Source organism: Ostrinia nubilalis, chromosome 20, assembly GCF_963855985.1.
Source record: "Ostrinia nubilalis chromosome 20, ilOstNubi1.1, whole genome shotgun sequence".
In the NCBI taxonomy this organism is placed as follows: Eukaryota; Metazoa; Arthropoda; class Insecta; order Lepidoptera; family Crambidae; genus Ostrinia; species Ostrinia nubilalis.
In genome coordinates, this window is record NC_087107.1 from 6,656,603 (window position 1) to 6,681,593 (window position 24,991).

General features: G+C 38.4%; 1 protein-coding gene across 6 annotated transcripts in view; it reads left to right on the forward strand.

Annotated features, from left to right (window-relative positions):
- Positions 1–24,991, forward strand: part of LOC135081544 (uncharacterized) — a 102,811-nt gene that overhangs the window by 17,162 nt on the left and 60,658 nt on the right. The window contains exon 1 of one of the 6 annotated variants that reach the window (XM_063976280.1): positions 17,074–17,379. The exons of the other annotated variants lie outside the window; for them this stretch is intronic. The gene's annotated coding sequence lies outside the window, so the exon portion shown is untranslated. Of the gene's footprint in view, positions 1–17,073; positions 17,380–24,991 lie in introns of those variants that run through there. 6 annotated transcript variants of the gene reach the window in all.

Sequence of the window (24,991 nt, forward strand, 5' to 3'; positions counted from 1 at the left end):
GAGATAGGGAGGTACCTACTTGTAACACGATACTTCAAGTGCTTTATTTTGTGAAGCAGGTAGATGTTCTTTACTGCGTACCTACACACAAAACTGACAAGGAAAAAACTGAAACGGCACAATTTAGGTTGTCTTATCGCTAGGAAGCCATCTCTTTCAAACAACCAAGAGGACAGTTGTTTAAGATAAAAGAGATTAAAATTTTATACTACATATTTTATAAGCCTTTGTCCAGCAGTGGACGTCTTTCGGCTGAAACTAAAGAACGAACGAACTATTTTATAAGGTAGTTTAAATATTAGAAGTTAGTTTCTGCTAATAATAATTATTATTAGCAGAAACTAACTTCTAGTATGAAACTTAGGTATAACGCAAAGTTTTTGCTTTATGACGAAATGGTGATAAATGATATACATTAAACGCGAGCACCCGTGCATGAACAAATAGTAATGAACATAGCCCAGTTAAATCGATTAAGCATCTTGTATTGATGATCCATGGACCGTATGCTCTACCTTGATTGCTTGATTTGTTAGGGTAGTAATATGTCTCGAATCGGTTGAATAACTCCTTTATTGTGTCAGTTGTTAACTTATTTAGTTTTAAATTTTCTTAAACAATATCTTAAACAGTGGGACATCCACCCACAAGGTGGACCGACGACCTCATAAAGGTAGCAGGAAGGCGCTGGATGAGCCTCTACCAACCGGGCGATGTGGACATTTGGGGGAGGCCCATGTTCAGCAGTGGACGTCCTATGGCTGAAATGATGATGATGATGATGATCTTAAACAGTAGTAGGTAAAAGCTTTGAGTCTTTAGTCAAACTTTAACCTCTAGGCTACAGAGTAACTCTGACTTAATAAATCAATGAGGCATCCTGAGCTCAAACTGTTCTCCTGTATTGTATTGTACCTAAAATTATTCGTAACATTAACATTAACTGTCCCATACAAAAGCTGCTCACAACTTACAGAGCTGCACGTTAAACTAAATTACAAACTAACTTGTACAAAGAGAACTTTGGTTGTGCGACGTGTGGCGTTCAGTTTCCGACTATGCTGCTGATACGTCAGTCCAGTCGGGAGAGATCTCGACTGTTAAGATTAGTTTCGTTCTACCATTTCTCATACTGAGTAGTTCACTTTAAGTCACGTTCACAGGGGCGCTGTTAAGTTTTCATACTAAATTTTTTGATGGCGATTCGAATTCGCAAATGATTCGAAGTCGAAAGTTTTTCGTGCTAGAGGTACGGAGAAATCTTTGCGGTGCCGCAACGCATCGCATGCTTTGGCTTTGATAACTAGCAGAAAATTAATGCAGCCTATGCTAGCCTACTTACAGTAAAAATACAAAAGGGACTTCGCTGAGGTGCTATGAGATGTGTGGTAGTTCAATTTCCGCGTCAAGTTGCATGAATGCTGCGTGGTATTCTTGTTTGTAAGGCTAGCTCTGTAGCAGTGAGTTTCAGAGACTACAGGCATATTTTCATGAGGGAATGAGTCAGAATACTTCCGCTCAGTAGGAGCCACGACGACCAAGATGTAGTCTCGGAGTCAATACACCAAAACATTGTTTGTGCTACGCAAGATAGAGGCACCGTTCTGTTAATAAAAAATATGTCATCGTCTTATTTTGGTTCTGAAAATTTCTATAGTTATTTTATTTTATTTATTTAATAGGACAACCAACAAGACATACACTAGAAGAGAAATAATATTTACAACGTATTTAAACGTTATATTTAAGAAAGTCTAAATGACGTCCACTGCTGGACAAAGGCCTTCCCCAAGGATTTGCATATCGACCGGTCCAGGGTTGCCCGAATCCAGATACTTCCCTCGACCTTCACCAGATCACGAGCTGGCTACCTATTATTAATTTTATATAAGCGTAATATTGCTACATTATTCTAGTAAGTTACTAAAGAACCTTGGCTAGCTTCCCGCAAGACTGGCACTTTAGTTTCCGCATTCAGCACTCAACCGCCGGGGCTGGCTGTCAAGCTCGAGAGCTTGAAAGTTTCTTTGACACTGAGGAAATAACTCGCAAATTGTTATTTTATTTTATCTTTTGGTTTATGGGTTTCTTTGGGTTCTTATGCAGTTGCAATAAGAGCTATTTAGGTACTATGTAACAAAAATGTGTAGTCTGATATACGAGTATGCTGTTGGTTGATTGTACTTCATACGTGTTAATGTTTTACAGCTATGTTTTTGTACGCGATGTAAACTCAGTTCAGTTTGGGGCTGGGCTATATACGTCAATTAAAAATTACATAATTATTATTATTTACATTCGGATTTCAGCATAGGATTTCAGTTATACATTACCGTTACATTATAGAGCTTCTACTTCTAAATAATGACTTCTAATATAAATGCCCGAGCTCACCACATCTTCTACGGAAGTTGAACCCGCAAGCGTAGTTTGTGTTGTAGTATGGTACCTACTTAGGGATGCAAACCATTACCAAACCACCTATCGTTATGTACATTTTTTTAACAATAAATACTACTTTTATTTTGTAAAATATACATTTCATAGCAAAAGCGGTTTTACACTGAATTTTCCTTCAAATACCTACTTAATTATAGGTATTTGAAGGAAATCTGCTGGTTTCCAGGAAAATGGAACTGGATTATTCAGTGGAAAATTTAGTTTAATACTCGAAATGCGGTCAAAATTTTATAACATGCTCGTCCAGAGAGATTTATGAGTAAAAGCATAGTTATATGTTGCCGTTGTCTGTCAGCTGTTTAATATTTCAGAGCGCCCTTTGTGAGGGAAGCTTGCGTTATGTTCCCACGATATATTATGTATGGCGTATGTGTATGTATAGTTATTACTCCCGGATATGTTACATTTCATAGGGGTTTTGGGGGATATTATTTTCTGTCGTGTAAAATTGTGGTGTATTATAAAATCACACTCAATACTTAGTTGTAACCCAAGTATAGTAATTAAAACCTATATTATGGAGAGTTTAGAATACATGTAATTGAACAATCAACAATATGCAATATCTAAATCCTGGTCCGTGAGCACGTAGAATTTTGTCCAACATGTAGTCTTAAATCACACGGTGCATCATACTTAAGTTTCTGTGTCGTACATTTGGGTCTATTGTCTTGTGCAAGAGTCTTATTCAATCGATTCAAAAATTAAATATCATGTAGAGAAAAGGCGTACTTATGTCCAGCGGACTATGTCATGTAGTGAATTCTAATCTTAACTCGGGTTTCTAAATCTTCCGATGGTTAACCGTCTGTTAACTTTATTCGCAACCGCAAGTCCGATCCGAACAATCTAGGCCGTTAATCTAATCTGAGATCAAACAGTTTTTGGGCGGGAAAGTGATTTTGGTTACGCTAGTGTGGTCCCGAAGACCGTATCCGTGAGCATTGGTTCCCAAACTTCACTGGTATGTGACTATGCATCAAAGTTTTTTGACGGGCTATTTAAATTTTTGTATTTTTTGTTTGAAATACAATGTTTTAAAATTAAATAAAATCAAATCAAATAATTTATTTGCATTACATGTGTGGTTTGACAGTTGTGGTTTATTATTACGGGACTATTCCCACCTCTCGTTCCCACCACTGCAACTCCTGTGTAGCCAGGATCTACAGCTTGACCGCCACAAAAACCCAACCAATGAAGGTCAAGTTTGTCCCGGGGGAAAGTTAAACTGTCATTGGACCCGCAACGAAATTAATCAGAAGAACATAGGAGGTGTTCGAAATTAAGGTTCGACTTCCCTCCATTGCAAAGCGGATGACAGGTGACAAACAAAGGTTTAAAACCTTTAAGAAAAGATTATGCACCACGGACAATAAATTAAATTAAGGGGGCCTATCTTATGAGCAATTAGCAACTACCTGCCAATAATTGCCGGTTGGCGACCGGACGGGAGGACCAGGTGGCCATCCCTGGGGGGGTTCGGGCGTCCCCGCGGTCTCCAGGTCAGGCTCTAAGCGGTCTGCTATCCCTGTCTGCCTCTCCAGGCATACATGAAAACGCCTCGCTCAACTGCCATACTCCCTCCACTTATTCACTCTCAAAATGATACACAAAAAAAGGAAAGAAGTTAAACAGCGGTTGCACGTCCTCCCACTCAAAGTGCACCTCACCAACATACGAGGACTGCACTCCAATCTCTCTGCAGTCCACCACCACCTTGAGACTGAGAAACCGCAGCTGCTGTTCCTCACTGAGACGCAGATCAAATGTCCAGCTGACGCAGCGTACTTGCTCTACCCTGGGTACACATTAGAACACAAATTCCATGCCCGGGCAGGAGTCTGCATCTATGCTCGCGATGACATTTGCATCAAGCGTCTCAAATGCCTGGAGGTTCCTGGATTCTCTGTAATTTGGGTTTTGGTGGACACAGGCCTAGAGAAAATACTCTATGCCTGTGTCTACCGTTCGCACAGCGGAGACCTTGAGACAACCCGGCTGTTCGACTACCTCAGCCAATCAGCTGATAAGGCACTAGCCCGATACCCCTCTGCGCAGTTGGTAATTTTGGGAGACTTCAATGCACACCATCAGGAATGGCTCTTTCCATACCAGGTGACCGACCACGCTGGGAGAGAGGCACGTAAACTCGCTCTGACGCTGGATCTCTCCCAATTGATAGACTGTGCAACCAGGGTCCCAGACGTCGACACTCACACAGCTAACTGCCTTGACCTTCTGCTGACATCTGATCCAGACAGATATTCCATCCTGGTTACTGCTCCTCTTGGAACTTCTGACCACTGCCTGGTGAAAACTGTATCGACATACTCCCCATCCGATCGTGGCCCTTGTGGAATAAGACGAGTATGGCGATACAAGTCAGCAGATTGGGACGAGATGCGTCAGTTTTTCGCATCTTTCCCTTGGAAGCCGGCATGCTTTTCTTCTCGAGACCCAACGAGTTGCGCCGATGCCATAACTGAAGTTATATGCCTGGGTATGGAATTCTTCATTCCTTACTCAGACGTCGCCTCAGGTAGCAAAGCTCGCCCTTGGTTCGATGCTGATTGCCGTCATGCTGAAGCGTGTAAGCAGTCAGCGTTTCTGGCATGGGCTGATGCTCGAACGCGCGACTCACCGGACACTCGCAATCTGAAGAAAGCCTACAACCAAGCCTCCAAGTCTTGCAAAAAGGCGTTACGCAGGGCTCGCTATGATCATATTGGACGCATTGGCACCAAACTTGCTTCTTACCCAGCCGGGTCCAAAGCGTTTTGGTCCCTTGCCAAGGCCATCCAATCAAACTTCTGTCGCCCCAGCCTGCCACCACTGCTGAAACCCGATGGCTCACTGGCTCACTCTGCTGAAGAAAAGGCGAACCTTTTTGCCACCCTGTTCGCTGATAACTCACGTCTTGACGTCGCAGGCAAAACGCCACCCTCATTATCCCCTGCCTCCTCCACCATGCGTGAGGTCCGCATACGGCAGAGAGAGGTTTTAAATGTCTTGCGTTCTCTTGACGTAAATAAAGCCAGTGGACCCGACGGAATTCCGGCAATTGTCCTGCGTAACTGTGCGCCGGAGTTGTCTCCTATTCTGACACGCCTGTATCGACTCTCACTTGAGACTGGACTAGTCCCTAAATCATGGAAGCTTGCAAACGTACAGCCCGTACCTAAAAAAGGCAGTCGTGCTGACCCAACTAATTACAGACCCATCTCTGTTACGTCTATACTCTGCAAGATAATGGAACGTGTCCTCAATGGCCGAATCCTGTCATACCTTGAAGAAAATGACCTACTCAGCGACCGTCAGTATGGGTTTCGGTATAGTCGTTCTACAGGTGATCTTCTCGTGTATGCCACACACTTATGGAGCGAGGCCATTGAGAAACATGGTGAAGCCCTTGCCGTTTCACTGGACGTATCAAAGGCGTTTGACAGAGTCTGGCACGGCAGCCTATTAAACAAGCTTCCATCTTTTGGAATCCCTGTTGGCTTGTGCAAATGGATCTCCGATTTTCTTGAGGGACGATCAATAAGAGTAGTCCTTGAGGGCTACACTTCTAGTCAACAACCTATTGACGCTGGCGTCCCTCAGGGTTCGGTGCTTTCTGCAACTCTTTTTCTACTGCATATCAACGATCTGCTCAAACCCGGCACCTTTGGGTACGCAGATGACACGACAGTGACAGCCAATTATATATCCAACGCAAAAGCCAACAGGCGTGAGGTCGAGTCTTGTCGTGAGTCCTTAATTGAACGCTTAAATTTGGCCCTTCAGGATGTCTCTGATTGGGGCGATGCCAACCTGGTCCAATTTAACGCGTCAAAAACACAGGCGTGTCTGTTCTCCGCAAAACGAAGTCCATTTCTTATGGCTCCAACATTCCGAGGTGTGCCTGTCAAAATCACCGAGCGACTGCAACTCTTGGGCATTGAAATGTCCAGCAAGCTGAACTTTGGCGAGTACATCGAATCCATAGCGAAAACTGCAGCCAAAAAACTTGGTATCCTCTCGAGGGCAAGGCAGTACTTCTCCAAGAAGCAAAGGCTGCAGCTTTATAAAGCACAGATCCGACCTTGCATGGAATACTGCTGCCACCTCTGGGACGGCTCTGCCAAGAAACATTTGGCTACTTTGGATTCGGTGGAAAGGCGTGCCAGAAGACTTATCGACAGCCCTACCCTTGTTGAAGCGGCGCTCCAGGAACTTGACCATCGCCGTAAGGTAGCATCCCTATCGGTTTTCTACAGGCTACACTTCGGAGAATGTGCGAAAGAATTACACGAATTAATTCCACCAGCCCCCTTCCATCATCGGGGAACCAGACGCAGGTTAGCGTACCATCCCTATATTGTTGACATTCCACCAGCTCGCACTAAGCGTTTCGATGACTCTTTTATAATGCGAACAGCTAGGGACTGGAATTCGTTGCCTGCTGCTGTCTTTCCCGAAAACTATAATCCGGGCCTCTTCAAGGCGAGAGTGAATAAGCACTTACAGGGCAGATATGTACCATCCTAGACTGCATCCCACTTAACATCAGGTGCGATTGTGGTCAAATACCTGCCTTGTTATGCATAAAAAAAAAAGAAAAAAAAAAAAAAAAAATATTTTTCACAAAATCGCTTAAAAGCACGGAAATTTTTCCTTGTCGCGACAAGATCGGTGTAATAAATTGCGGAAACAGATGTATGTTGTATTGAATTAAGCATTATATCACGTTCATGTTTCCAAAGATCACACTCCCACAAGATATGATGGGCAGACTGCTCATGACTGACATCATCAGTGGAACACTCGCAAAAATGAGACGGAACTAGTTTGAATTCGTGAAGTTTATGTTTAAAGTTGCCATGTCCCGTGAGGAACTGCGACGAGCAATGGTCGATTTCTAACCATCGCCTAGTTAGACGTTCGCGTACATTCGGGAAGAATTTATATAAGTGACGTCCTTTGACTGACGTATCCCATCTTTTTTGCCATTCATTAAGTAAATCTTCTTCAACGACATCTCGGGAATCAAATAATCGACTTATTTTAGAACGATCGCGGCTATTTAAGAAATCGGAGGTTATATTTTCCCTTGATGCAAAGTACATAGCCGCACGCTTTTGTACCTCTAAGTCGACCGGCAGTCAGATCAGTCGAATATGGTTCAAATCTCGTGAACTTATGGTGCATAGTATCCATTCCATAGTAGCATCCATTCCATTAGTATCCATAGTGGTCATTCCATAATAATGAGGGTTCAAAATTATTTATTCATAACTTGGGAACCGCTGGCGTAGTCATGCAAGCGTCACGATTGACATAAAGCAGTCCCTAATGTTGACACCTCGTGCTTTTTTTTGGTGGTGACCGTTTGGTGTCACTGTATATTTTCTTTGGCAGTGTTGTTTATTTGTATCCTTTGAAGTCGAGTAAATATATTGAGAGTTCTTTAAAGAAGTAGGTTACTCGATAGAATAATTTACTAAACAAAGTATTCCACATTTTGGCTCTGTTTTCTTTAGATTAATTATCTTGCGACAACTTTTTTGCTAGGCATTTACTTAACCATTTTATCATAGAACACTTTATACTGAAACTATTAACTTGGCAAGCAAAACAAGTTAACCGTAGTCTTGGTTGTTAATAAGCGGTAGCGGGCACGCTAGCGTGAGCTGGTAATGCCATGCATTAAAGGAGTCTTTTGAACAAAGAGACTTTTTTATCATCAGGAAAATGCATAAAATTGTATACCCACCAGCCGCGGGGGTAGGCTAGAGGGTTATGTGGGGATCTGCCACCAGAAGGGTAGGGCCTACCCACTAAAAACCTAATTGTTTCCGCCATGAGCCATATGAGTGGGGAACGCGGGACAGACTTCTTGCAGAATTTAGACTTTTTAACAGGCGATAGTATGGTCGGGCTGTTAATCAGTATGAACAAGAATGATAGCCGACCAAACTATTGGAAACCAAAAAGTCTATAGTCTCTTTATAGGACTCTTATTTAACCCTTTAAAGTCTTTGCAAAAACTCTCGGTTATTTGATGTATAACGAGGGGTCACCTAGACTGTAGTCTTCATTTATTTATTTATTATTAATGCAAAACACTTGTAAGCTGGATGCAGGCCGCCACCAACCGGCCATTGTGGAAATTATTGGGGGAGGCCTATGTTCAGCAGTGGACGTCCTATGGCTGAAATGATGATGATGATGACTTGTAAGCTCCAAAATGCTTCCAAACAGGTTCAAAGCGCTTACAAGCTAAAAAATATAAATCATCCTCTACCTCTACCTGCTATACTGTGAAGCTGTTCCGTCGCATCAAGTTACCGCAGCCATATTCTAGGTTAATGACGTCGTGTGGACCCTAATGAGTTAACTACGGGCAGTTAATATAGATTGAAAACGTAATAACTTCATTTAGTTGCGGTTAAAATTGTTGTAGTGATAATCAAATAACCTATTACTTAGAGACAATCACCCAATGTAATCAATAAACAGTAAGTATCATTTAATAACGAGTTAATACTGTTACTTGTTGTGATTCATAGTAATATTTTATGACTCATATGAAACTTCGACAATAATCTTGAATCAACAAACTAGGTGCTAAATCATTAAGATAGGTGCTTCCTAAGTAAGTATAGGTGCTTCAAACTAAACTGGAAGTTTTGAATAAAGGAAAACTGGAAGCTTCTAACAACATTCATGAAAATCTTTTCAGGATCATCACAAATGATGCACTTTAGGAAAATACCTATCTCCAGATAGTTTTTCAAATTGTAAACTGTGACTGTGAAACGTGTACCTACGTACAGTCAACTACACAAAAAGTATTTAATTTTGTGGGACATGGAACTTTATTCTGAGGTTGGAAGAATAAACTATACATTCCTGTGCAGTTGACTGACTGTACGCTACCACAAAACGTGTTAAGCTCGTTCACGTGTCATTAGGCCTGCCGAATCCAGGTCGCTAAACACATGGTATCTTCGTTCAGCTAAGCCGATGAAACGGATTTATACAGGGGTGCCACACAATTACGCTAAAAGTCCCCAAAATTCTAGTTACAGTTATGTTCTGGCAACTTACGCCATGTCCGGTGATGATGAAGGCATGGAAACCGGGAACCGGGAGGTAGTTGATGAGGACACGCTGTGCGTCACATATAAAAGTTGGGTAGCTGAACTTTAACCTGTGGTATAGCAAGGTCCTTCTATTTATTAATCATGCAATGAGTCATACAAATTATCGGATAATCGTATGGGTATTTCAGAGACAGAAATGTAGAAGGCATGAAGGCATTTCATTGATGGATATAGGTAATCATCTAAAGTATGAGATAGGTTGGTTTTACTTTTCAAGTACCTATAATATTTTTGAGGTACCTATTTAGAGTCCCAATTCACATATCAAATCACATTGTATGCGATTATTATGATTCGAAAGTCACTTATACTATTATGCTTAAAAAAGCTCCGGTGGTTATAGGTAGTTCTATGCTATGACTCAGTACATGATGTAAAGAGGACTGTTCGATATAATGTTGTCAACCCTGGATTTATCGAGGTATCAAGTTAACGTTACTCCGATGACGAATCCGACGTCACGTTGGCCGCAATCTACTCCTGATGGGTCTATAATTGTTGGTCGATTCGTGAACAATCCGAGTACGGTCATTACTATTCCGACTGCAAAGAGGTCAGTCGATCACCTCCGCCTGTGACAAATGTTGGCCATATTCAAATGCCGGTGTTTTCTACTGGGGATGCCAGGTGAATAATAAAAACACTGGCTTTTGACCGCGTATGTACTTGTTCAAATCTCGGAACTATCCTTTTTCCTGGGTCCTAAACTATGTTACCAAATTCCATCAAAAAAAGAGTGAAAAGGTGACAGATAGTACAACAGGCCGACAGTACTTTCGCATTTTATTATCTAGTGCGGATTTAGACAGGGTTGTACTTTTGGTCCGTTCGAGTTCTCTAAGTACAAAGGCAAGTGGAACCTTTCGCTCGCTTTTGTAGGAACTAGGAACCTTGCTTCAATTATAAGATTTACCCGTGTTTCTTTATTTTTCTTGCTTCAATTATTTGGTAGGTATATTGTTGGTTTTATGAAAACATTTCAGGTTTTGGTAGTTTTGTAAAAAAATTCCTTATCAACATAATTTCATTTTAAATCAATATCCATCGTCACAGGTTGCAGAAGTTTTTAATCAGTGACTCTATCTAACATACCGGTTGTCTGCACGGATTTCCTTGTATAGGTATCTTGATTCTTAATACAGTATTTTCCTTAGTTGTTGTGCTCTGAATACTAAAATAGTTTCATTTGGGATCATTACGAATTTTATTTATCTTTGGATCTTAGGATCTGATTTACCGTAATATCTAGTTACTTTATTAACTGAACAAAACAACAATCAGACAGTTTACTTCATCATTTAATAGTATGGATAGAGATGACGAACTATTTTATTTATAGAAAGTAAATAAATTGAACAAATAAAATTGTAGGAAGGATGAACAATGATGTCATCCTGCTGCATTTGGCTTTCGGAGCCATTTAGCCAACGTAACGTCATTAATCAGCCGAATTTGCCGTAGTTTGTGCACGAAACCACGAATTTCCGCGTTGTCATTTATCAATTAAACGATATGATTGCTTGTCTCCTGCATTTTGACCTGCACAAGTCGTGTTGATAAATCTGATAAATGCTTAAAATATTTAACAGCTTAGTTTCCTGTATTTAATCCGGTGAAGGATGTCTGTCATGCATTTTTATAACAAAATCAATAAAGCAGGCATCGGTGGTACTAATAAATCTAATTACAAGCATAGATAATCTAATTCTGCTCTGATACTTAGTTAACTAGGAATAAAATAATACGGAGGAGATGTCGTACCTATCTAATATTCATGTTACACCTAGTAGAGTTCGAGTATAGGATTAAGAAAACTTTTCCCGGGAAGATAAAAATGAAATCTTTTTGATGTTGTTTTAAAAGTGTGTAATAATGGTGAAATGTTTCTATTCATCTTCTTCATCGTGATGATTCCTCAACTGTGATCATTGATGACGTGCATATTTCAGTCTTGTGCGACATCAAGCCGCTCGATATATGACTGAATGTAGTTACATAAGTGTTAAATTAAGTCTTATTTAAAGACTTTCATGCTGTACTGAACTTTCGTTTTCATGACAGGTTACTTGTGATATAACTCAGAATGAGTATACCATTAATATTAACTGGAATTTAAACTTGTTGTGAAGTGTAATTACCTATTATGGCTCTTTTTGGGTATTTATAATGTTTTAAAATTTGTGAATGAGTAACTATAATAATTTATATTGTAAGAAGTAGTATTGATAAAGTATTTTTACACCTAATTGATTTCCTAACGCGCATCTTCATTAGTAACGTATATCATCGAAATTTACAGGTACCTACTTAAATAGTTATTAAAACTGGTGGACGGCTCTAAACTCAAATTATGTAGACTTAAGTCTATATTACTATAATAATACAAATCGAATTCTGGAATCGATTCTCGAGCATCAATTTATTCAACTTAAAAATACTGCGGTTTTTAAGTATTTACTACAGTCATCCAATGGATCATTTTATTGAATCTTCGAGTTTCGGAAACAAGCTTAAACATTTTAAAAAGGTGCTTCAAGCAATGCGGTAGGCGGCAAACAACTTTCGCTTCACAAGATTTTCTTTAATGAAACCGAGTTCGTACAAGTCCTCTAGTATTACTATTCAGGGCACGCGACATCTGGCGAGAAACGCTCGTCTGTCCCTTCACTTTGATCATTACCATTTTGACTGAGGCCCGTATTATGAAATGACTCTCAAATACAAATCTACATCATCATCATCAGGTCATAGAATGTCCACTAAAAAGACACTTACTACAACGGTTCAGCGACGCAGTGTGTCTTGGCCTCCGCAGTGTGTCTTACACGACCCTTTCTAATTTATCAGAGTCAAATGGAGGATTTGGCCTACACTCCCCACGTTGACCAGGGTTGGGGCTGGTCACAATGTTTGTCTCCACTTCTGCGAGGAGGTCATGTCGCAGAAAGAAGCGGCGGAGAGGGAGCGAGAGGCCTCACCTGACGCTCCACCGAACCGTCGTCGACGTCCAGGACACCGCAGGAGACACTACCATCTCCATGCCCCCTCTTAAGGGGCCTCGGCCACTAGACACGGGGGTGTTTGGTGGCCGCTAAAGGAGGACCCGTGGCGGCGGCGCGCGCATGTGTTCACACGCACCATTAGCGAAGACCAGGGGAGGTACTACTCTCCTGAAGCCAGTCGTCGCTTGCTCAAACAGAGCCAGCCACAGTCTAGGGCGGAGCCGCGAAAGAATGTCTAGGCCGTCTAGCTCGGACAATAACTCGCAGCACCGTCCCAAAGACTTCGGGAGGCCACCGTCAGGTTTTAGTGAGTAGGCCCTGCCCATCTGGCAGGGAGAGCCTTACATAACCCACTGGTTCCCCCGGGCCAGTGGGTATGCAATTTCATGCATTTCCTGACGAAAAAAAAAATGGTCACAATGTTTGTCCCTTAGTCTTATTCTAATTACATTTATAGGCAGAGTAGGAGTGGTATCATTCTGTTTTGCCACACGGCCAATATAGCAAGCATTGTGATTGATATTTAACTTTTTCTAAGCATAACCGAATCTAGCTTGAGTGTGAGTCGAGTTTTAAGTGTCGTTTTATAATACGGCCTTTAGAGCCGACTTCGTGATACTTTCGGCTCGGAAAGCCTAATGTGGTCATTAAGTGAATCGGACATTGATGAATCAGTGTTGGGATTTTGGCAAGTGATTATTTGTAAGGTAATTCCTCATTAATAAACAATATAAACGTAGACGGTTGAATGATTAGAATTCTTGGGTCTTAGAATCTAGATAGATATGAAATCTAAATAAGTCAAGTGGTAGTTTTCTGCTTTATATGAGCAGGAGTTAAACAGCTATTTTGAGGTGTCAGAACTCATCGACTTTTATTGTCGTTCATCTATCTTTCAGCTTTTGTTGTTAAACTAAATTTTTTCTGAAGCACAAAATCATATTTCCTGTCAGATGAATCTGTGACTGAATTTAAAAAAAATATGACTAGACTGAAATCAGTTAAACATTACAAGAATGTACGATAATTTCTAATTAGGTATTATCCACTATACATTAATTTAAAACAGTGTTGTCTCATCGTTAGAGCTTTTTATCTTTGTGTTGTTACAGGAAATGTAGATTTCAGGAAGTTTGAGGCCAAACAGGAAATATTTTAAACATCGGAAATAGCAAAAAAGGCTTTACTTTATTGCGTCCTATATTCTATAAATATGGGCACCCACACTGACAGCAATTATGAAATTCATTCGTCCAGTTTTGTTTGCTATGGGCTCATCAATCATGGGTTTCCATTAATGTTTCAATCGCATGTCCGAGAGATACTTTTACCAATGGAAAAACATTGTTTCTGAATTATTAATGTTAGTACTGGCAGGACGATAAATAGTTTCATGTTATTTATTCATCGTAATGAAAAAATCTACAATGCTTATTTTTACAAACAAACCTAGTATTAGTTAAAATGTTGGCATCAAAAAAATTGATGATAGATAGGAAAAAAAGACCTTCAAACTTTCATACTTTTCGATTAATCGTTGGTAAACAATGAGATACATATTCGGATTGGTAACTCCTCCAATAGTAGAGAAATACAACTTGCAGGATACATGACAAATAATTCATGGTTATGATTGGAGTCCCAATGATTTCAACAGTAGAGCTCTATAAACTCAGATCATAGTCTATAAACAATGCCGCACATGGCACAGTTCTCGGATTTGATTCCTTATCGGGTCAGACTATTATTAGGTTCCTTCTGTAGTTCTGTGTGCATTATACGCATACAATCTCAAATCAAAAGGTGCGAACTTGTTTTTTTCGTCCGTTCATACACAAGAGGACAAGACATAATCAAGATAAACAACATGCATCGTATGCCGTTGTAATATAACTATGCGCTTTTGCTACCAAAATTATTTGCTTGCGTCTGTACATTAACACCCTTATTAATAAAAAGTTACACCCGGGTTGAAAATTAGATTAAAATGACATTTCCATTCTAAATGACAATTTAAACCAGAGTTCAACTTCGGTGTAACTTTTATATAAGGGGGCTTAGAAAGAATAGTTACTGCTACAACAAAAGTCACTTGCATACTGCATTATAAAAAGCCGGTAGCAGATATTAGACTAACAAATAGTTACTTAGTTTTACTCTTTTTTACAAAGTTATCTTTTGGTAACACAAATGGCTCAGCCATCCACTTTTCGTCAGCGTGTCAACATAATCGCAGCACGATGACTAACATTTGTATAAGTGTTTTTCGTTTTGGGAACAAAGCGGGCCTGTTCGCTCATGCGCTGAGGCTAATTGGTAAAAGTGAAGCTTTTCTTCGACTACCGCCAATAAGAAAGGCAAATAGACGAGCATCGCGCCGGAACTGAATCACGATCATGCGTAGGGTCGCCATTTTTCTTTTTTTTTTTTGTGAAAACTGCGCGCAAAAAGTTTTTATGTTTATTCTTGAGTCTGTACGTACCATTTTGCATAGGTACTTTATGTTCCATCGCTTGTTCGAGTGTTATTCGATATTATTAATGAAAATATCCAAGGATCTAAAGAATAATTATTTAGGAGCAAAAAGAGCTCGTGGACCACTTGATGATCTTGGTTCTAAAACTGAAAAATGAACTAGTAAATCATATCTTTACTATACGCGAAAAAAAGAAAGGATACCCCTATTTTGCAACTAAGCAAAATAAAAAAAGAACTAGAAAAAAGATCGTTATAAGTTTAAAAACCCTTCTGCAATTCAATAAAGGTGTTTGAAACAAACTTTGAAACTTCAAAAAGAAGTTCAATTATTAAGTTTGTAACCGCTAAGCAAGAAATTTTTACAATAGCTTTTTTAAAACTTTTAACAACTTTTTTATCTTGTGAAAACAGCACGTGTGGTTTACCTAACAATAAGGTACAAGTACCTTCGCACTAGTGCCTTGAATTGCTATTGTAACAGTACAAGCTTCTTATTGTCTCAACCTGTTACCATCGTTTCACTTTTAGCCTTTAATTAGTACACTTCTAGTAATTAGAAAGTTTTCATAGCTATTGGCAAGTTTGCAGGCAGTATGAGCATTATATAAAGTTTTATTACAGCATTATTGTGGTTTATGAGAGTCGAAGTAGGACTTTGTACTAGAAAGTTTAGAGGTAGTAAGTGCTTTTGTACGAGTTGATGCCATAAGTCTTTCATGTTCCTTGTCTTCCCAATTTTAAGTTTTGCTTTAAAGTACCTAATGTAAAAATTATTTTAAGGAAAAAAATAATACATATACCTAGTATGACCAGTTATTGATGTTTGAATCCTTGCTATGGATGGATACAGGATAATCATACTCTGAAAATCTTGTCTTCATAAATTAAGTGGAATTAAGTTGTTGTATTTCATGCATCGTACTTATCAAAAGTAAGTTCTGGAAAAATTGTGGAGGATCATCGTAAATTCATCATCATCAGTTCTTGGTGTTAAAATTAATAGGATAATCTAGCATCTTATTCGTATTGCACAATGCAAGTATGATCAGATGATTCATAGCCCGAGAAACCTAATGTTTATTTACCCAAGTGACTTGCGTTGACCGTTAACGAACCCAGTATTCAAATTTTATCAACGTTTTCTTTTCGAATCCATAAACACACATATGACATACAGCCTTCGGTCGTGACTCCGTCTTTTTCACTCTGCAGGAATTCAAATTACCTTATCGGCACGCGGGCGGCCACAGGTAAAACCTGTATTACTCGGCAAGAATGTAGACGCTCTTGTTCGCTGCTGATTTCATTAGTTCCGACGACGGTTTTCATTAGTAGCCTTATAAATGTGCCAGTGATGACGTATCTCGCCGTCTCACTCCCACTTGAGCATTGTTTGTATATCTGTCGCAGCCCCTCCCACTCGCTGATGTCTGCTGCGTCGCGAGTACGCAGTGTTGCCAGAAGGTTACTTCTGTAACCTTTTAGGTTACTTTTGAACTGCAATGGTTACTTTTAGGTTACACTAATGAAAAGGTTACTTTTAGGTGATTTTTCAGAAATTGTAGAATTAACTTTTACAGGTTATTCAGTAAAAAATATTAATAGTGACAATTTAAAAATTATGTCATAAACTGCATTTAAACATGAATTTGATTTGTTATTTGTTAAAAAAAAAAGAGTTTTAGCGAATGTTTTGTTTTTCGATAGTGAAACGCAAATCCATGAAACGTTTTTATACGACCGGTCACTTTTCGGTCTTCATGGAATGGTCAAAATTTCAAATTTAGGTAAACGATTGATGATCAATTGTTCATTTTCCATCCATGAACAACCTTACACAATCGCTCCCCCCCCCCCCCCGTATGAAGGTTACTTTTTATTGAAAAAGGTTACATTTTTTTATATTTTTGGTAATTTCTGACAAGACCCGACTGGCAACACTGCGAGTACGCTACTATCTACTATTCACCAGTCGACGCCGAGCAACAACCGCTGGCGTTATTCCACATCGCGAGCGGCTTCAATCCTATTTACTAATCCCGACTAAAAGAAAAGTGGAAAACATAAATTAAAACATCATCACAACACATTCTTAATACCAGAACAGTAATCATAAACAGTGATAATTATTTAATTTAATTAAAAACTCATCGAACAAAAGACCCGCAAAAGTTTTCGTGTTTGGTGGAAAGTGAAGTGGTTCTTAACTTAATAGTGGCAACCAGAAAGTTAAATGAAGCTCGATAATATCTGGAGCTGAAGAGGATTTGATGCCGCCAGCAAATAAGGTACGGGAAACCGGATATTGTACTAGTTACTAGACAGCGGTCCGACTAGTTCGAATAGCTGTAATTATGGTTATGTTGTGTTGTGCCTTTGAAAAAGGATCGCCTTCTTTGGGCTTTTAAAAGGTTTGAGAAATTTCCCCGAAGCGTTCAATTTGAGAGCGGATGGAGTCACGCAAGGTTTAAATATTTGTATGAGAAGAGATAAACATTGGTTAGTCCCTTTGAACGTGCACGCCACCCTAATGTGTGCCAGGTGTAGCGTCAACAGGTGGACTTCATTAATTCCGACGTTAGTTTGCATTCTTTGTGTTATTTCCAAGGTGTAAATTGGACCCTTCACTCGGCTCGTAAATATCTTACATCAAATCCCGCAGCACCTAAGTAATCAACCCTCTTTTGTTTACGATATAAACATCATCTCTGTACGTTGCCTCATCTATTTAACTTCCATTTTGAATAGCAAATACGAGTACATGCTTGAATTCGGGCATACCAAATGAAACATCGTACATAAAAGGATTCGCCAATGGCAAAACATAAACGAGTTCGTGATTCAATAACCCCTATTGAAGCCGCATCATTGTTGACTTTTTGCTCCTAAATAACTTTGGATTTTATTCGTTTGGGTTCTGTGAGTCAGCCCCACGAGACAAATCAGCTGCTGGAAATACCTAACTCTTAAATTAAGATACGTACTTCAAGTTAAATATTGCGAACGGCAACGGAATCTAAGAACGGAACGCTTCTGGCGTGTCATCGACATCACCGAGTCCTTAGGCATTTCTCGACTTGTCTTTGAAGCAGGTAGTTGACGGCCTTTCGCAAGTTTTTTGTCCTCATACCTTTGTTTGGGATCTCAATGGCGCAGAGCTATGGTGAGATTATGTTTGCTTGGTACTTGTTGCTGTGACCTACGTGACGGACCTTTTTGTTTTTATAATGCCACACGTGTGCTTTCTAGGAAATATCGGAAATGATACTTATCGTGTTCCAAGAAGATTCGCTATGGCTAAAACTTGTATTATTACTAATCCGGGAATGTTCGTGACCCGTTCGATTATGTTTTAAAATTTAATAGCTTCGAGCGAATATGTGAATCGTTATAACCCGTTCAAAGCGTTTAGCGTTGAACGGACTATTTTTGAAATTCAGTGAAAAGATAATCATTCAAATTAAAGAAGAACCAGGTTATTTGAATGGGGCGTGTATAATAATAATAATAATAATAAATCTTTGGACAATTTCACACAGCGCCAGCTAGCCCCAAAGTAAGCAATTTAATGCTTGTGTTATGGGTGCTAGCTTAACGGATATACTACTTATATACTTTTTTTTTAAATACATACATAATATACATAGTAACACCCAGACCCGTCACAGAAATTAAAATTCCTCATTTCAATTTCTGCCCGGCCGGGAATCGAACCCGGGACCTCTCGGCATAGTAGTCCGTTCTGAACCACTACACCAAACGGCCGACAAATTTGTCCAAGGCATTCGTTACTTTCCATGATGCACGGTAGAGGATGCACCCCGAACCGCGCGGGGTGAGTGCCCGCAGCGGGCGAACAAAAAACCTTCCTTCCTCAACTTTTGTTGCATTTGTTTTTAATAAGTACTTTTTCAACGCTGCCGACTCCTATCATATTATTATGAACGTGGAATTTATTAATTATGTTGATATAAGTTGCCGGTGCGTTCTTTGATTAAAGCTAATGGTTACCATCTAGAAAATTGGTTGTCGTGAGCTACGATTTTTCCTTGATTACCATCAAACAACATGTAATTTGAGATGATCTTAATTGTTTTTTTACTATCCTAAGGCCACCCAAAAATATAGTAATAATAGAAGATGCACTAGACACGTTTTTGAGATAAATTGCTTTTGACACACCAATGTTAGAAGTAAAAGTGTTCAACGAAAGAAAAACAAAGAGTAGTTAGTGTATTTTTGATTCTTCCACTCCAGAGGTTTGGATTCTGAAAGCGGGCATAATTTGGTGAAATCTATTTGTTCTGGCTTTTGGATCAGTCATCGAAACGAGGTTGTGTATCGCGGATATTGTTAATGCTGGAACGAGGTGAAGTATCCGTTTCAATTAGGTACTTACCTCTTTTGCATTAAAAAGTTGTAAACAGAAAGCATCATGGAAAATACCTATTGAGATGTTGTATTCCTTCCAAATTCTCAGATATTTCTTTTAAATATGAAGTCTTAAAACATATTATTGATCTCACAAAAGATCACTGACTCCACGAACACGCTACCTCTACCTGCCACATTGAAAATATCCATTACGTCAACGCTGATACTTATTCGGACATCATAACGTCATGCTGAGACGGAGAGCAGAGAATATTTTATTATACTTAGATGGGAATCGACATTTGCCCGTTGGCATATTGCAGAATGTTGCAAAGTTCTCGTGAAAGGAGCGCGGAATGCGGAGACCATCCTTGCAATGCGGCCTCTAAGGCTGGAGGTACACCACGACTTAGAACAGAGGCATTCTTTATGTAGAATATAAATCATGAATCTATGGGTCATTGAAGACAGAGTTTTTTTCTTGTACGTGGGGTGCATGAATAGTAATTCAAATAGCACTATTTGATATTATAGGAACACCCTAAAAAACTAGCAGATGATTTGTATTTTTTTGGGTAAATTAACATATTTGGCATAGTAAATAAAGTGGTAAATAGTTTTACCATTTGCAGACTTTAAATACTTCTGTTTTAAATGCCACTTTAGTTCTTGCTTAGTGTGGCTATTGCCGTTTTATACTCGTTAATCTAGAAGAACTCGAGCTCTAAAGCTCGTGCTAAAAACAAATTCTTTCTCTTAGAAATGTTTTGAAACAAGTTCTTTTAGATTTTCTTTTAGTGAAACATTAATTTTATTTTATTTACGTCCGCGGACTGGCGGTATCTAATTAGAAAATAGTTGTGCTTTTTTCTTTGAACTCGTAGACGAAGTAACGTAAAGTATTTTCAGATACTACTCAACTGATCTTAGCTTATTATAGTTTCATGAAGACCGTAATTTGGATCTCAGTCTTCAATCACTGTTAAGACAACTTTTTAATTACTTTAACACCATATAATTAAGTAAAAGCTAGACACACCTTCGGTGCCAGAAAGCCAATTTCCGGATAGAAAATACCAGGTGGCTTCGCAGCTATAAATTTGATTTTAAGCTTTATTACATCGCATTAAGATATCGTGCAGCTTCTTCATAATTTAACGAGTGAAACGCAGTCGGGTCGGGAGTCCCCGGTCGATAGGTTTTGCAGCCTGCGCGTCGTGGTTGCACCTGCCCGTTTGTAGGAATAGCTCAAAACTTAGGCTAGGACACACTTTTCCTTACTGTACCAACCTTTTTGAGAACACAGTAATCACTTTTTAGCTTGCTTGCATAACCTTCATTTATGGTATTCACCGTCCTGAAATCTTACTCCAATTGTACCTAGTAAAAGTAAGTTAAACAGGTCTAAAATCAAAATCAAAAATATTTATTCAGTTTAGACCACAAGTGGCACTTATGGTAAATAATGGTCTATACTTATTCCTATCTTATTATCTTACGTCCGGCATCTTCTGATGATACCGGATAGTTATTTGCATATCGTACCTACAAGTAGAAATTCTATGAACAGTAAGACGGATAATATTATGAAAACACAGATGCTGTAGGACATCTATAGAAGCAATAAGACGTGTGTTTAAGTGAAAACGCATCAAGCACCCATTGACCACGTAGTGCGCCTAATCATCAAGAATTTCACTTAAAACCAAACATGTATCCCTAGCTTGAGATAGTGGACACACGTTTGTAATTCTGCAGCGTATGTTGATGCGGTGAGTGCAGCACAGGTGTGCAATGCAGTTGGTCCGCGGTCGATAGGATGCAGGCTGCGCGACGTTCGTTTGCTGACCCACCGGTACGGTCAACAGCATTGCAAAATGTTAATATTTGTTCCAACATAGAATCTGTTAGCAACGAAAGGATTAACGCTGATTTGGCTATCAAATTTCACCTGAGGAATGCGGGGAGTCGTACGGGATAACAAAAAGATATTCCTTGTGGCATTCGAACGTTGGCCGCGAGCGAGAACGCCATGACCCGAGAGCCTTCTAAAATATCAGTGTGTTGTGTACCTATGATTGATGGCTTGAATTGGCAAATTATGGTAGTGGTGAATAAGTTGGTTTCAGACTATTTGTATTTAATATCCAATTTGTGAGTGAGTATGTGTACGAATTTAACATATCAGAAGTGAGTCCGACGCCCATTGGTATGTAAATTATTTTTATTATTATTGATGCAGTTGCATGAAACAACAAGTGAGTTTTCTGGAAGTGGCCGCTCAATCAATAGTTGACTGGCAGAAAATAACATTGAGTCCTTATTTTATGCGCTTTTATTTTGCGCGATAAAGTTCACGACAAATGAATGGAAAATACAGTGAGAAAAAGGAAACTGATATTGGTTTGGATACTGTTACTTACGTTATTATTTGAGAAGATCTGCTTCGATGGTTTAAAATTTTAATTTAATTAAAATAAAAAATAAAAAAACGCGAAGTGAGTAATTTTTGGTATGAGGATGTCATTATGCAATTTTTGCAAAGAAAGATTTCTTTTATTTATCAAGTATTGAAGATATTTATAATTTAGATCTTCGCAAGAAACTAAGTATGAATTTGGAATGGCTAAAAGTGATTTTATAGTGAATATATTGAATTCGTAAAAGTACCATTTTACTAAGAGAAAAGATAAGTTCTAGGCAGATAGTTTATGATTAATATAAAATATATCATAATGGCAAAATTCATTAATTTCATTTTTTTTACTCCATCATTGGTTATTAAGATTTTAACAAAATAAATTTTGTGAATTATTTGAAAGTGACAAAGGATTATCAGAAGTTATGTGTGTCAATTATCGAATATAATTACTGTGAAATAATATGGTGATGTAAATTAAGTAAATTTAAATTACCCATAATTATAGAGTTCGTAATTATTTTGTATTCAATTAATGTAATATTACATGCTGTTTGGAACAAACACTGGTCAAACACATCCTGACTCGGATTGCGCTAGCGAAGCGAACCTGTGTTTATATTAACACCATTAAGATAAAATTTCGTGGCGAGGCCTCGGAACAATAAACACCATTGTGTGTGGTTCTAAAGGTCCAAAGTAAGTACTTGTGATTTGTTACTATTATGATGAATTTGTTGTGATTGTGCAAATATGATCTATGGAGATACACATATTTTAAGAGTTACTGGTAATAATAATTTATATTTTGTGTATTTTAGCCCATGGAATGGTATGGTACCTACTATATTTACAAATGGCAAATGTACTGAAATAATCATAACGATTATAATCTCCTTTGACCGTTTCAACCCGATATGAAATTAGACAGCAGCTATGTATGTATTACTTATTAGAATATCCTTAAAGAGTGGAATAGCAATAAAGAATTGAATTGGAATTGAATTGAGTCGGATTAAATTGGATTGAATTGAATTAAATACCTACATAACATTCGATGACTGAACACATGGACGATGAAAGTTGGTAATTAACAAATCGATAATAAGTAGGTAAGACTACTTAATTGTCGTAGAGATGTGAACACAAATGATAAGTATTTTGATTTTGACGTTGAAAAATAAATAAGATTCGGTAATTATTTCATTACCCCAGTGAACGGAGTTGTTTTGAAGATAAGTAATTAACACTGTCAGAGTGGTTAAAGATTGGTCAAAGTTTACAAGTTGAAAAGCGACACCTACGTGATTGCCTAAATGTGTCTGCGTTACATTTATGTTACCACACGCAATATATTTGAAAATAAAATCGTATCTGAGGTAAATGAAGTGATAAGTAATTTGTTTTCAACCATTAATGTGGGATTTAACAGTTGGGATTTCAGCCCTTGACCAATGATATGAGCTCAGATTTGGTAGCCGTTGTGCTAGAACATTTGTGATATTATATGAGTAACGTATTGGTTATTGCATCACTATGAAAAATTGAACTTGAGTTAATAATGGATTGATACCTAAGTGTAAAGATCACGAAAGTCCGGTGATGTTGTGATGATAACAGTGATTTTACAGGTAATGTTTACAGATACTGATTGAAAGATTTGAATTAAATGATGTTTTGTTAACCGGAACAAGGTAATTAATACATAACTGATGTATAATAAATCCAGTGCAGCTTATACAGCCATGTGTAGTGAGCGATATCATGTAGTATCGATGAATATGATTTTAATCAAATTACTTGTTTTTACAATAGTTATTTAGAGTGGTTTAAAGTTTACGTTTGTTGAAGCGGATGTAGCGAAATTAGAGCTAGATAAACTGTGTACCATATGGGTAACAGTATGTTTTAAGGCATACCTACAATGATTTACCAAGAGACAGTTTATTGTGATTGGTAGTATAACCAACTAGCGGTGAAAATAGATGCATCATTGAAATTACTTTATATCAGTTCGAGTGTAACTATCCCATTGGGAAAGTTATGGTGTGTTAATGCTGTAATTATTATTATTATTCGATGACTGAGTATGAAAGGTAGGCCGAATAGCAAGCAGCGCTCACATAATTGTGAAATGGATGCTGAAGCTAAGCGGTGCTCACTCAGTAGGTAGATAGATACCTGAATTATTTAGTAAGGGAAATGCTATGAGAACAAGTACGAGAGTGCCAGAGATTATTCTTATAAATAGACAAATTACGCATAATAATTGATGCAAATCGAACTATTTGATTCTAGTAACACAAATTGTGTCGAATAGGTACCCTATATTTTATAGTGAATAAATAGTGATGAATGAGCTAACAAATAAGTAAGTTATAGACCTGAATCACAGTTGTTATGAAGAAGAGACTAATGTACGAGTGGTACTATGTGAAAGAATGTATGTTTTTTGAAAATCTTTCAAAATATTCGTGACAAATGTTATCCGAGTTAAAAAAAAAAATAAAAGAAGCAACCTGCTTATTTGCGAGACGAGGAATCGAAACAGACTCGTCGTTCTGAAGTTCATATTACATGGTCACATTCTCTGTAATTTATGTAGAGTTTAATGTTTACCTACCATTTTCGAGTAGTGTACTAGTGGACCTGCCTGATAATGAATTGATATCACAATACTAATGATTTATGAGACTCAATTTAGCTGTTGTTACGAATATGCGAGACCTACAACACTGAAGACGAAAAACTAGAGGTGTGTAAATTGGAGAATACAACTATGTAAATTCAAAACAGGACTACCTGGTCTAATGACGAGGAGGCATGTGCCTGACAGACAGATTTTAGAGCATTTTGTTAATTAAGAGCAGCTTCTACGAGTGTCATACGGTGAAAACAATGTACTCAATTGAGTAGATATATAAAATCCTCGCATAGGATAGATGTTATTATACAGAAATAAAATTTAATCACATTTCAAGATGCACTTAAAATATTGTATACGAAAATTTAAAATTAGTAATGTACTTATTTGGTGATTGAGTTAACATCAGAATGATACTCTAGGGATGGAGATAAAAGTAAAAAGTTAATAAATGGAAAGTTAA